This window comes from Triturus cristatus, chromosome 1_2 (genome assembly GCF_964204655.1).
Source record: "Triturus cristatus chromosome 1_2, aTriCri1.1, whole genome shotgun sequence".
Taxonomy (NCBI): domain Eukaryota; kingdom Metazoa; phylum Chordata; class Amphibia; order Caudata; family Salamandridae; genus Triturus; species Triturus cristatus.
The window spans coordinates 1,184,612,199-1,184,625,159 of NC_140580.1; positions in this window are offsets into that span (position 1 = coordinate 1,184,612,199).

Sequence of the window (12,961 nt, forward strand, 5' to 3'; positions counted from 1 at the left end):
TTGTGGCGGTGATTCCTGCTTGTGACAGCGTTTCTTCCTTGTGACGGTGTTTCCTCCTTGTGACGGTGTTCCCTGCTTGTGATTCCTGCTTGTGACGTGTTTCCTGGTTGTGATGGCGATTCCTGCTTGTGACGGTGTTTCCTGCTTGTGACGGTGTTTCCTGCTTGTGACGGTGTTTCCTGCTTGTGACGGCGATTCCTGCTTGTGACGGTGATTCCTGCTTGTGATTTCTGCTTGTGACGGTGATGCGTGCTTGTGATGGTGATTCCTGCTTGTGACAGTGATTCCTGCTTGTGACGGTGTTTCCTGCTTGTGACGGTGATTCCTGCTTGTGATTCCTGCTGCTTGTGATGGTGATTCGTGCTTGTGACGGTGATTCCTGCTTGTGACAGTGATTCCTGCTTGTGACGGTGTTTTCTGCTTGTGATTCCTGCTTATGACGTGTTTCCTGCTTATGACGGCGATTCCTGCTTGTGACTCCTGCTTGTGACGGTGTTTCCTGCTTGTGACGGTGTTTCCTGCTTGTGACGGTGTTTCCTGCTTGTGACGGTGATTCCTGCTTGTGACGGGGTTTCCTGCTTTTGACGGTGATTCCTGCTTGTGACGGTGATTCCTGCTTGTGACGGTGTTTCCTGCTTGTGATTCCTGCTTGTGACGGTGTTTCCTGCTTGTGACGGTGTTTCCTGCTTGTGACGGTGATTCCTGCTTATGACGGTGATTCCTGCTTGTGACGGTGTTTCCCGCTTGTGACGGAGATTCCTGCTTGTGATGGTGATTCCTGCTTGTAACGGTGTTTCCTCCTTGTGATGGTGTTTCCTCCTTGTGACGGTGTTCCCTGCTTGTGATTCCTCCTTGTGACGTGTTTCCTGCTTGTGATGTGTTTCCTGCTTGTGACGGCGATTCCTGCTTGTGACGGTGTTTTCTGCTTGGGACGGTGATTCCTGCTTGTGACGGCGATTCCTGCTTGTGACGGCGATTCCTGCTTGTGACGGTGATTCCTGCTTGAGACGGCGATTCCTGCTTGAGACGGCGATTCCTGCTTGAGACGGTGATTCCTGCTAGAGACCGTGATTCCTGCTTGTGACGGTGTTTCCTGCTTGTCACGGTGTTTCCTGTTTGTGACCGTGGTTCCTGCTTGTGACGGTGTTTCCTGCTTGTGACGGTGATTCCTGCTTGTGGCGGTGATTCCTGCTTGTGACAGCGTTTCTTCCTTGTGACGGTGTTTCCTCCTTGTGACGGTGTTCCCTGCTTGTGATTCCTGCTTGTGATGTGTTTCCTGCTTGTGACGGCGATTCCTGCTTGTGACGGTGTTTCCTGCTTGTGACGGTGTTTCCTGCTTGTGACGGTGTTTCCTGCTTGTGATGGTGTTTCCTGCTTGTGACGGCGATTCCTGCTTGTGACGGTGATTCCTGCTTGTGATTCCTGCTTGTGACGGTGATGCGTGCTTGTGACGGTGATTCCTGCTTGTGACAGTGATTCCTGCTTGTGACGGTGTTTCCTGCTTGTGACGGTGATTCCTGCTTGTGATTCCTGCTGCTTGTGATGGTGATTCGTGCTTGTGACGGTGATTCCTGCTTGTGACAGTGATTCCTGCTTGTGACGGTGTTTTCTGCTTGTGATTCCTGCTTATGACGTGTTTCCTGCTTATGACGGCGATTCCTGCTTGTGACTCCTGCTTGTGACGGTGTTTCCTGCTTGTGACAGTGATTGCTTGGGATGGTGATTCCTGCTTGTGACGGTGTTTCCTGCTTGTCATTCCTGCTTGTGACGGTGTTTCCTGCTTGTGACGGTGATTCCTGCTTGTGACGGTGTTTCCTGCTTGTGATTTCTGCTTGTGACGGTGATTCCTGCATGTGACGGTGATTCCTGCTTGTGACGGTGTTTCCTGCTTGTGATGGTGTTTCCTGCTTGTGATTCCTGCTTGTGACGGTGATTCCTGCTTGTGACGGTGTTTCCTGCTTGTGACGGTGATTCCTGCTTGTGACGGTGATTCCTGTTTGTGACGGTGATTCCTGTTTGTGATGGTGTTTCCTGCTTTTGACGATGATTCCTGCTTGTGACGGTGTTTCCTGCTTGTGACGGTGTTTCCTGCTTGTGACGGTGTTTCCTGCTTGTGATGGTGTTTCCTGATTGTGACGGTGTTTCCTGCTTTTGACGGTGATTCCTGCTTGTGACGGTGATTCCTGCTTGCGACGGTGATTCCTGCTTGTGACGGTGATTCCTGCTTGCGACGGTGATTCCTGCTTGCGACGGTGATTCCTGCTTGCGACGGTGATTCCTGCTTGTGACGGTGTTTCCTGCTTGTGACAATGTTTCCTGCTTGCGATTCCTGCTTGTGACGGTGAGTCCTGCTTGTGATGGTGATTCCTGCTTGTGACAGTGTTTCCTGCTTGTGACGGTGATTCCTGCTTGTGACGGTGTTTCCTGCTTGTGACGGTTTCCTGCTTGTGATTCCTGCTTGTGACGGTGATTCCTGTTTGTGATGGTGTTTCCTGCTTGTGATGGTGATTCCTGCTTGTGACGGTGTTTCCTGCTTGTGACGGTGTTTCCTGCTTGTGATTCCTGCTTGTGACGGTGATTCCTGCTTGTGACGGTGTTTCCTGCTTGTGACGGTGATTCCTGCTTGTGACGGTGATTCCTGTTTGTGACGGTGATTCCTGTTTGTGATGGTGTTTCCTGCTTTTGACGGTGATTCCTGCTTGTGACGGTGATTCCTGCTTGTGACAGTGTTTCCTGCTTGTGATTCCTGCTTGTGACGGTGTTTCCTGCTTGTGACGGTGTTTCCTGCTTTTGACGGTGATTCCTGCTTGTGACGGTGATTCCTGCTTGTGACGGTGATTCCTGCTTGTGACGGTGATTCCTGCTTGTGATTCCTGCTTGTTACGGTGTTTCCTGCTTGTGACGGTGATTCCTGCTTGCGACGGTGATTCCTGCTTGTGACGGTGTTTCCTGCTTGTGACGGTGTTTCCTGCTTGTGACGGTGTTTCCTGCTTGCGACGGTGTTTCCTGCTTGTGATTCCTGCTTGTGACGGTGAGTCCTGCTTGTGACGGTGAGTCCTGCTTGTGACGGTGTTTCCTGCTGGTGACGGTGATTCCTGCTTGTGACGGTGTTTCCTGCTTGTGATTCCTGCTTGTGACGGTTTCCTGCTTGTGATTCCTGCTTGTGACGGTGATTCCTGCTTGTGACGGTGATTCCTGCTTGTGACGATGTTTCCTGCTTGTGATTCCTGCTTGTGACGGTGTTTCCTGCTTGTGACAGTGATTGCTTGGGATGGTGATTCCTGCTTGTGACGGTGTTTCCTGCTTGTCATTCCTGCTTGTGACGGTGTTTCCTGCTTGTGACGGTGATTCCTGCTTGTGACGGTGTTTCCTGCTTGTGATTTCTGCTTGTGACGGTGATTCCTGCTTGTGACGGTGATTCCTGTTTGTGACGGTGATTCCTGTTTGTGATGGTGTTTCCTGCTTGTGATGGTGTTTCCTGCTTGTGACGGTGATTCCTGCTTGTGATTCCTGCTTGTTACGGTGTTTCCTGCTTGTGACGGTGATTCCTGCTTGCGACGGTGATTCCTGCTTGTGACGGTGTTTCCTGCTTGTGACGGTGTTTCCTGCTTGCGACGGTGTTTCCTGCTTGTGATTCCTGCTTGTGACGGTGAGTCCTGCTTGTGACGGTGAGTCCTGCTTGTGACGGTGAGTCCTGCTTGTGACGGTGATTCCTGCTTGTGACGGTGATTCCTGCTTGTGATTCCTGCTTGTGACGGTTTCATGCTTGTGATTCCTGCTTGTGACGGTGATTCCTGCTTGTGGCGGTGATTCCTGCTTGTGACGATGTATCTGCTTGTGATTCCTGCTTGTGACGGTGTTTCCTGCTTGTGACAGTGATTGCTTGGGATGGTGATTCCTGCTTGTGACGGTGTTTCCTGCTTGTCATTCCTGCTTGTGACGGTGTTTCCTGCTTGTGACGGTGATTCCTGCTTGTGACGGTGTTTCCTGCTTGTGATTTCTGCTTGTGACGGTGATTCCTGCTTGTGACGGTGATTCCTGTTTGTGATGGTGTTTCCTGCTTGTGATGGTGATTCCTGCTTGTGATGGTGTTTCCTGCTTGTGACGGTGTTTCCTGCTTGTGATGGTGTTTCCTGCTTGTGATTCCTGCTTGTGATGGTGTTTCCTGCTTGTGATTCCTGCTTGTGACGGTGATTCCTGCTTGTGACGGTGTTTCCTGCTTGTGACGGTGATTCCTGCTTGTGACGGTGATTCCTGCTTGTGACGGTGATTCCTGTTTGTGACGGGGATTCCTGTTTGTGATGGTGATTCCTGCTTGTGACAGTGATTCCTGCTTGTGACAGTGATTCCTGCTTGTGACGGTGTTTACTGCTTATGATTCCTGCTTGTGACGGTGTTTCCTGCTTGTGACGGTGTTTCCTGATTGTGACGGTGTTTCCTGCTTGTGACGGTGATTCCTGCTTGTGACGGTGATTCCTGCTTGTGATTCCTGCTTGTGACGGTGTTTCCTGCTTGTGACGGTGATTCCTGCTTGCGACGGTGATTCCTGCTTGTGACGGTGTTTCCTGCTTGCGACGGTGTTTCCTGCTTGTGATTCCTGCTTGTGACGGTGAGTCCTGCTTGTGATGGTGATTCCTGCTTGTGACGGTGTTTCCTGCTTGTGACGGTGATTCCTGCTTGTGATGGTGTGACGGTGAGTCCTGCTTGTGACGGTGATTCCTGCTTGTGACGGTGATTCCTGCTTGTGACGGTGATTCCTGCTTGTGACGGTGTTTCCTGCTTGTGACGGTGATTCCTGCTTGTGACGGTAATTCCTGCTTGTGATTCCTGCTTGTGACGGTGTTTCCTGCTTGTGACGGTGATTCCTGCTTGCGACGGTGATTCCTGCTTGTGACGGTGTTTCCTGCTTGTGACAGTGTTTCCTGCTTGTGACAGTGTTTCCTGCTTGTGACGGTGTTTCCTGCTTGTGATTCCTGCTTGTGACGGTGAGTCCTGCTTGTGATAGTGTTTCCTGCTTGCGACGGTGAGTCCTGCTTGTGATGGTGATTCCTGCTTGTGATGGTGTTTCCTGCTTGTGATTCCTGCTTGTGATGGTGATTCCTGCTTGTGACGGTGTTTTCTGCTTGTGCAGATGCTTCAAAGGGGCGGGAAGGCTAAGGCCTGAAAAGAAACTAATTAAAAAAATTCTAGCTGACGCAACAAGAATTTTCAATTCTATTAAGGACACGGAGGTGAGGATTATGCTTCTCTTGTCTTTACTGACAATCAAAGCAGCCAATAAACTTTAAATTTGCATAATCCAGGACAACCCCCTCCATTGTATGCACCAATCACATACAAGTCCCATACATATTAGTCTCTGTGGAACCTTCCTCTTTCTCTTTCTTTGCGAAACCATCAACTTCAGTCTTGAACTCGACTGTCGAACCGGAACGGCGCCGACCACCCCTTCAACCATAACCGGGAACTTGAACCATAGAGAGTCCTTACGAGACTTCTGAACAACTCCATCCTGATCGGTCAGGTTTGCTTGCCTTGATCTCCTACATAGAGAATAGTAGTCGTAATGCGCCATTCATGAACCATCAAGACATTCACCATTCAACATCTTCATATTTCCAATATCAAACGGCTGGGAGAGAAAACCAAACCATCACCATGAACCATACATGAAACATGTCATAAGTCTTGCAATCAACAATTTCTTACATAGAATACCATCCTCATGTTACCTGGGTGGGATAATCCTCGCCTCCGTGTCTGTGTCCTTAATAGAATTGAAAATTCTTGCCGTGTCAGCTAGAATTTTTTTTATTCTATGTCAGTCCACGGAGGCTCAGATTATGCTAGTTTAAAGTTGCTTCCAAACCACATCAACAATCGGTTTATGATAAAAAGTCTTAAACGTTGAGTCAGAGGACCAGTCTGCCGCAATCATAATATCTTGTAATCTTGTAAACGGGAGCCAGTATAAAAGGCCTTGGAAGCCATCGCTCCTCTAACAGAATGTGTGCCAAACATGGCAGTATCAATACCTGCTAGTCTCAATAACCAAGTAACCCACCTGGCTAAAGTCGCTGCAGTGACTGGGCAGAAAGGTCTCTGAAGTGAAATTAACAATTGCCCTGCAACATCATTCCTGAACTCTCTAGTACAATCCTCATAACATTTTAAACATTGAACGACACATAACTTGGTATGATGAGGAAAAGCAAGGCATGAAATACATCTGGAATGTGTTTTTGTCCTCTTGGAAATCGTGAAAGAGACTCCCGCAGGAGTAAATACTCTACCTGCTATATCCAAAGCTCGCACATCCGAGACTCGTCTGCAGGACACCAGGCATAATAGCATCGTAAGTTTTGCCGACAATTGTTTACGTGATAATCCCTCATTGGCTGGCCACGTCTTAAGGAAACGTAAAACATCCCATAAAACAGAATACTTGGGTTTCGGGGGGTTAACCAACCGGACACCCGTCACCACTTTACACACCAGGGGGTGTTCCCCTACCGGTTTACCATCCACATGTGGATGACCCGCCGAGATCGCTGAACAAAAGTTGTTAACTGTACGATATGCCATTCCTGAACTGGGGAGTTCCGAAAGGAAATTAACTATGAGATGGATGCCGGATCCCACGGGATCTGCTTGCCGTTCAGAACACCAACTAACCCATCTACGCCAAGCTGACTCATATCGTTTGTGCGTAGCAGGTGCCCATGATTGTGATAGGAAAAACAGAGTCTCCTGTGAAACTTCAGGCACTTGCCATCGTCGCCTGAAAGTCTCCACGCCATGAGTGATAATTGGCCCTGCATTACTAGCGGATGAGGCAACCCCAGAGGGTCCTCCAGAATCTAGAGAAACGACTGTAGTTGTACCGGAAGAGTGCACGACAAGGTTAGCGCCACCGGAAACCACGCTTGCGCTTTCCAACATGGTGTGACTAGTATCACCTTCGCCTTCTGTTGACGGAGTTGCGCCAATACTCTCGGAATCAGGGTGAAAGGTGAAAATGCATATAGAATGCCCGTCGTCCATGACTGAAGGAATGCGTCCGAGCTGATCGCCAGAGGATCTGGACGTCAACTGTGAACCGTGGAAGTTGTGCGTTGAGTCTGGATGCAAATAGGTCCACTGAACATGGACCCCATTTGTCGTTCAACTGATTGAAAACCCTGGGGTGCAGTCTCCAATCGCTGGCATCCCTCAGAAAACGGGAATTCTAATCCGCTACCACAATGGAAGACCCCGGAATGTATTCCCCCGTTACTGTTCTATGATGGGCCAGGCAATAATGCCAAAAGTCCTTGGCTATCTCTACCAGAAGGCGAGACCTCGTACCCCTCAGACGATTGATATATCCTACTGCTGACACATTGTCCATCCGCAATAGAATACAGCAACTCGCCTGTTGCGGGGAGAGTGTCCGGATCGCAAACGAGCCCTGTAGGATCTGCACTTATGTTGCCCCCACCTTTTTTCTGATGTTAACACTGGTTTCTAGCTATAGTCTGGCTGGGTCCCTGCTAATCAGGGCCCCAGTCTCTCTGTTCTCTCTAAACAACTTGAAGTGCATATTAGATGCACTAGTGATTGGATACTGTGGTACCTTATGAGCCCCTAGTATATGGTACCTTAGGTACCAAGGGCATAGGTACTTCACAGGCCTACCAGGGGTTGAAGCATGTATTATGCCACCCCTGGGAAGCAGACTAAATCTGACACCACAGGCCTGCTACTGCAGCCTGGGTGAGGTAGTGCTAGCACTCCTCACTGAGATACAGGTTCCCTATATCTCACCTTACACACACATATAAACCTATCAGTCACCCCTAAGGCAGGCCCTATCAATCCTGAGGGCATGGTACTTGGTTTCCGTGTGAGGGGGTGCCTCTGCCTGAGCAGGGCCCCTCTACAGCTGGCAGAGTCTATTCTCTGCGGCTGCTTGTGGGTGCGGTTAAACCATATACTCTGAAGTGCATTATAACCTCGCGGTAAATGCTAACTCTGGGATGGCTGCATCAAAACATGTCGTGTTTGGTGTCAAACGCTTTGGAATCATACCCCCACACCAGTAACTGGTGTGGGAGTATGATCCCACCCTTCTAGAGGGGTAGACATGTACCTACTGTGGAAACACTGTAGAATCCTGAAAGAGCCCTGGCATCACAAAATGGATGTCACCAGCACAGACACTGGGCTGCCCTCCTGCTGCTGACCGAAACTTGCAGTGGAGGAGGCCCAACAATAGGCATCCTGTCACAGGGAGATGTTACCACCTTCCAGACAGGATTTAGTGTATTGGGGCTGGGTGGGTGCACTCCTAGAGTGCTTTGAAGTCCTGCACTGGGGGAGCAGTAGGCTCCTCTGTGCATATGCCAGCTCAAACTGGTTCAGGGGCTACCTGCCCCTGCTCTGGCGCGAAACTGGACAAAGGGAAGTGGGTGTAACCACCCACTCCCCTGACCCTCCCATAGGAGTGGTCATAGAGCTAGTCCCTCCCTTTCTTTTAGTATAAGATAGGGAACCCTTGCCATTGCAAACTAGATATCCCTGGACGACGCTCTGAAGAAGAATCCTGGACCTTCGACGTTCCACTACCTTTGGAAGACTGAAGAATCTCCCTTGGAGTCAAGGAGTGACTCCCCTGCTTGGCAGGCACCAAAACTTTGAACCAACGGTCTCAAACTTTCCCGCTCCCGCCGCAGCCCAAAGTCCCTGCAGCCTGGAAGTGGATTTCCTGACTTCTCGACGGCCATCGTGAGTCCCCAGGGAAGCTGAGGCGAGTGGACCCCACGAGTGACGAAGAACAGCAATACCCGGGTACCATGCACTATTTTCGAGTGCAATCCCTTCACGACGTTCTACGAACTTGTGCATTGGACCACTTATGGTCCAAGCCTCTAGCAGGATTTCCACCGAAGATCAGAGGCCTACCTCGTCCCGAGTGACCATGGGCTCCTGTGAAGTGAATCCTCCTGAGGCATCTTCGCGATCCCTTGCCAGCTGGCTTGTGGGTCCTTTGAAGACTTTTCTACCGAACCAAAGGAATCCCCTGGTTGCTCCAGGCCTGCCCTGACTTACCCTTGCTGGGTGAGTCCCTCAGACCTTGCTGGTCCGCACCGCTGACTTTCTTCACTTTCCACGAGACTTGCTGTTGCCAAGGCTTGTTGGCTCCAATCCGGATGCCGACACCTCAGTAAGCTGCAGACTTCATGGGACCCGCCGAATCCAGCTCCTGGTTGTCGTCGACGCCTCCTGGACCTCGTGGCTGAAGAGTCAAGACACCCGTGATCACCTGAAATCACCCGACGACTGTGGGCAGCCATCTTCCTGGGCCCGTGTCACTGGCAAGTGACTTTGAACACTGTCTCCTCTGCTTTCAGGTCTTCTTTCTTCTGAATCCAGCCTTGTATTCCACCGGACACTTCTTCTGTCTTCACAAGCAGCAAGTCTTCTTTGGCTCCCATTGAAAATGACGATGCGACCCGACACCAAAAGACACCTATGCACCCGGCTTCCCTGGGTAAGGTAACTCGTGCACTCCGGTGCTCCTGTTCGTGTTGGCTCTAGAACTACTTACCCTGTAAGTGATTTGCTTGTAGACTCTCCCGAAGTATCCTAAAACTTTAAAATTCCAACCGCGACTTGCTCCATTGAAGTCTATTGGGATCCGCGGCTGTGTTCTCACACTGCATGCGTCTCCCGTGGGTCCTTTACTTACCTGCCTTGGGTAGATTAGTGAGGCCCCAGCGCTTCTAAAGACCTTGGGCCTTCTCCCTTCTCAAGTCGTTCTTCTTATACCTCTTTTTTAGTATATGGTCTGGTACGCCCCTAGGGCCACAGCCATATAAGTGCTTAATTTGTTGTGAAACATTGATTTTTGCATATGTTCCTGACTTCTAATCTCATAAAGAGATTAGTAGAGTGTGTCTAGAAATAAATACATATATAGTTTATATATCATATACCTGTGTGGTGTCTTTTCATTTGGTAATTCAAGAGATTATAAGGTAAAACAAGCTGCTTTACATTCCTCAGAGACTTAGCCTGAAGGCTGCTCTCCACAGCTACCACTAGGATAGCTTTCTTTAAAAGGTTGTCTTAAACCTATCTACCATAAGAGTCGAATTGGACTGGTGCAAGGTGGCCACTATAACTAGTGACCAGCATATGCCAGGAGAACTTCTCACAAGCCTGCAAGTAGTTCCAGGCAATTGATATGGAGTTCCAGTTCTTCCTGGGACCATCGACCCCCAGTCTCCACAGAGCCGCAGCGGGCTCCCCAGCCCCATCTGCGTGCATCTGATTCTATGACTATCTCCGGACTGGCTGCGAAAATGGCCTTGCCATTCCATGCATCCATGTGTTCCAGCCACCAAGTCATCTCGGTCCGTGCCTCTCTGGAGATCGATATCTGCTCTGCATAACTCAGACCCTTGCATAAGTGTAGAATCTTTAAACGCTGAAGCGCCCTATAATGTAAGGGTCCTGGGAATATCGCCTGGATTGATGCGGCAAGGAGCCCCACCAATCTGGCTGATGTCCTCAAGGATATAGTCGGAGAGGCAAGCGCTCTCCTCAACTCCTTCTTGATAGCTACTCTCTTTCTCAATGGTAATAGTAACTGAGCCGTAAGCGAGTCTACTTGAAACCCCAGGAATTCCATCGACTGCGTTGGAGTCAGAATGGACTTCGGCGCGTTGAAGACAAATCCCAATTCTTGTAAGAGTTGGACCGTCCAGTTCAGATGAAGAAGAACCGTGGCCATATTCTGAGCCATAATCAGAATATCGTCCAAATAAATTATGAGTCTTACCCCTTGTTCTCTCAGATACCGAACCACGGGTTTTAGTAACTTGGTGAAACACCAAGGGGCGGACGAGAGGTTTAAGGGCATGGCTGAAAATTCGAACCACTGGTCTCTCCATTGGAATTGAAGGAACCTCCGGTGAGGAGGAAAAATAGGCACAGCCAGGTACCCGTCTTTCAAATCCAGACGTCCCATCCAATCCTTTTCCAACAGAATGTCTCTCAATAAATGTATGCCTTCCATTTTGAAATGGCGCTACACTACCCAGGAATTGAATTCCCTTAGATTGAGCACCAGTCTAAAACCTTTGTCCTTTTTGGGCACTAGAAAGATGGAACTTACAAAACCTAGCGGATGAGGAGTTGTGTGCACAATTGCCCCTTTTTCCAACAACGACTGAACCTCGTTGTCTATAAAAAAACATCTCTGCATGGGAAAAATGTAGGGGAGGAGGGATCTGGACCTGATGAGGTGAGGCATAGAACTCTATCTGAAACCCTCTTACCATCTGAAGGATCTTGTGTGAGCTTCTCCCACATATGGTGGAACAAAGCAATCCAACCTCCCACCTTGGTGTCCGCAGCTTGCATTAATCTTACCTGAGTAAGAGGTGTCTCCGGAGGAATTATTCTGTCCTCTGTAAACTCTGAGTTGTCGCCCTCTGTCACCGCGCTTGCGGGAAGGGTAGAACTTTGAACGCTGGACACCACCTCTACCACATTGCTCGAACCCTCGAGAGGTCTGGTTATATCTGCGGCCGGTCGCTCGACCCCTGAAGTGTCCGGCCCTGTTAAAAAGGCCAGTATGAAAAACTTTTTTAATGTTCACCTGAGCCTTATTCAGGGCGGAGAATGTATTCACATATTTCCCCATCTCCTTCACAAATTTCTCCCCGAATAGCATGCCGTTAGCAGGCGTGCCTGGTTCAGTATTCGCCATTTCTGCAAGTTGTGGATCAATGCGCATAGGGAAGGACCTTCTTGGTTCCGCCGAAAGGTAGCAGTTCGCGTTCTCTAGGAAACACATAGCTCGCTGTACCCACTCCAGAACCTCCGTGGAGTCCAATGGAGTGTTTGAATCTTTGGCGGTGATCGCGGCATCCAATATCTTAGTCAGGGGTCCGGTCAAGTCAAGGAGTGTATCCGGATAGCCCCTCCAAGCCCGGTCGAGTCCCTTCTTGGGATCCTTCGCGAACTTCTTCATAAAAGTGGCCATGTTCGGGTCTATTTCTGGGGTGTCCGACACTTTTCCCATCATTGATGGTCTGGGACATTCGGAACGTAAGGTGGCCCTGACTCCCTGTTCAAAACCTCTCCGGGGATTGTCCTGCACATAGTGTGCCACCTCGACACAGGGAACCCACTCAGTGGATCTTGGGTGTATAATGTTTCTGGGGTCAAACAAAAGGTTTTTATTGACCGGCTTGTCTTCGACATTGTGAGATTTGCATTTCCGCTTCTTTACCTTCTGTGAAACCTGCAACTCCTAATCTGAGTCCGACGTGTCAGGTGCGGCAGGAGACGACTCATCAGTCTCCTCCGTCTGCATCACGGGCGCTTTACGCGCCTTAGAAGAACTCACAAAACCATGGTCGTGCATCACATTACGGGCCATTCTAGCAAGGACCTGAGCCGAGGTGTGACCAGAGGTCTCTCCTTGCGCAGCACCGAACTTACGTTTGCCATAATTCTTCAATGGCTTGGTAAAAGGCTGTAACGCCTTAATTAATGCCCTATTTACAAAGCCCTGGACGTGGGTATCCAGGGGCTTCAACCAATTAGTCCTCCATAAGGTGATCTTCAGGTTCATCATATTCTGCGTACTCGTTAAACTCAACCCACTGATCTTCCTCCTCGGCGTAGACCGCCATTGTTGCTGCAGGTCTGAAGGAGCTTTAGGGGGGGGAGAAACCCAGGGGTGTTCTTGTCTGCACAGGCACTGTTGAAACTGTCCCTATACTTAACACCAACTGTCCCTACACCATCACAGTATGCCAGAATATTGAGTACACAATACATGTGGAGAGCGCCACCCCTAATCTCCCCTAAGGCAAAACCCTGCTCCGGTAACTGTTCCGGTCAGCGTTATACTGGGACCGGGGATAGAACAGTCAAGATGCTCGCTGATGCGTGAAGCACCGAT